The sequence below is a fragment of the Eufriesea mexicana genome, unplaced genomic scaffold (genome assembly GCF_001483705.2).
Source record: "Eufriesea mexicana isolate 0111107269 unplaced genomic scaffold, ASM148370v2 scaffold1864, whole genome shotgun sequence".
NCBI lineage: Eukaryota > Metazoa > Arthropoda > Insecta > Hymenoptera > Apidae > Eufriesea > Eufriesea mexicana.
Genome location: NW_016910005.1, coordinates 574922 through 577105, shown reverse-complemented (window position 1 = coordinate 577105; position 2184 = coordinate 574922).

The following is a 2184-nucleotide window of genomic DNA, read 5'->3' as shown; positions in this document are numbered from 1 at the left end:
TTTGGTGGCTTTATGCGCTCCAGAGTACTCTACTGTACTCTGCTTGACTATCGGGAGGCCAGCAGTAATGGTCGTGGCACGACACGTTTTTCTAGGCTACGTTTGAAAATGTCAGGTTTGGCTATGTTAGGATAGCGTAGCTGTGACTTTTGAGCTACACACCGTACTGCTCTTCGGAGGACTTCTACGATCTACATTGCTATGCTTTACCTTGTTCGCCTCGGGGAGGCCAGTAATGGTGGTCTCGGAGCGTTAGCTTGGGTTAGGCTAAGTCTGGCTAGGTTATATTGTTTTGGGTTAGGTTTGGATTCATTGACTTTTCTGCTATACACTGCGATTCTATGGATATCTGCGCACTACTCGCCTCTAATATGTCCTACTAGGCTCTGAGGGTGGCATCAATAGATGTCTCGGCACGTTTGGACGTGTCACGTTACCTTTGGTTACGTTATGTTTGATCGGGTTAGGTATGATAGGATTGCATTTTGTGCTGTGCACTGTTAAACGGTTTGTTTCTGCGCTCTACCCTGCTCTCATATGTTCTGCTTCGCTCTGTGGAGGCCAGCAATGGTGGCCTCGCCACATCCGGCTGTGTGATGTTACGTTCGGCTTGGCTTGGTTATGTCAGGTTTGGTTGGGATAGTTTTGACTTTTGTGCTGTACATTGCCATTCGGTCGATATCTGCGCTCTGCATTGCTCTACTAGCATCTGCTTGTCCTGGGGATTCCAGAAATAGTGGTTGTGGCAAGTTTGATTAAGATGGATTACGTTTGGTTGGGTTAGGTTTGGTTGGGTTATGTTTGTTTAGGTTTGGCCTGGATATCTATGACTTTTCTGATATAAACAGCAATACGGTGGATTTCTGCGCTCTACTGCGCTCTAGTGTATTCCGTTTGGCTCCGCGGAGGCCAGAAATAATAGTCTCGACTCGTTAGGTTGAGTTAGGTTACGCTTGGTTAGTTTGGGCTATTCTGGGCTAGGTTCGGATATCTTTGACTTTTCCGCTGTTCGTTGCCAGTCTATGGAATTCTGCGCTATACGCTCCTCTAGTATTTTCTGTTTTGCGGTGGGGAGACCGGCAGTAGTGGGCTCGGCTCGTTAGGTTGAGTTAGTCTTCGTTTGGCTAGTATAGGTTATGTCAGTTTATGTTATGATATCATTGTCTCTTGTGATTTGAACTTCATTGCGGCGGATTTCTGCGCTCATCTGTGCTGTAGTATATCCTGCTTTGCTCTGGGGAGGTCAGAAGTAATGGTCCAGGCACGTTAGTCTGATTTATGTTGCGTTCAGATCTGTTACGCTCGGATAGGTTGGGATAGGATAGCTTTGACTTTTGCGTTATACACAGCTATACGAATGTCTCCTGCCCTCTACTGTGCTCTAGTATGTTCTGCTTGGCTCTGCGGAGGCCAGCAATAGTGGCCACGGCGCGATAGGTTGAGTTAGCCTACGTTTGGTTAGGTCTCGTTTCGTTGGGTTAGGATAGGTTATAATAGACTTATGAGTTATACACTGCTATACGTTGGATACCTGCGGCGTTCATTGCTGTACCATATTCTGCTCGCTTCTACGGGATCCAGCAACAGTGGTCTCGGCCCGTTAGGTTAAGTTTGGTTACGTTTGTTTATATTACGCTTGGATATGTTATTACAGGATAGAATTCACATTTGTGCTGTTATGTTACGTTTTGTTATGTCAGGCTAGGGTAGGGTACCTTCGACACTTGTGCTATACACTGCTATTCGTTGGATTTTCGCTCTCTACATTTCGGTACTACACTCTGCTCGTCTCTGGCGATGCGAGCAATAGCGGCTGTGGCACGTTAGGTTGAGTTATGGTACGAAAGATTATGGCAGGGTAGGCTATATTCGGTTAGGGTAGCTTTGACCTTCGTGCTGTAAACTGCTATTCGGTGCATTTCTACGCACTACATTGCTCTACTGGGGGGGGGGGTCAGCGACAGTGGTATAGGCACGTTAGGTTGGGCTTGGCTGCGTTTCCTTTTACTATGCTCGGTTATGTTAGCCTAGGATAGCTATGACTCTTGTGCTGCACACAGCCATTCGGCGGACTTCAGCGCTCTACTCTGAACTACTATTCCCTGCTTTGCTCTAGGAATTCCAGAAATAGTGTCCGCGGCGCATTAGGTTGTGTTAGGTTACGTTTGGTTAGGTTAGGTTTGT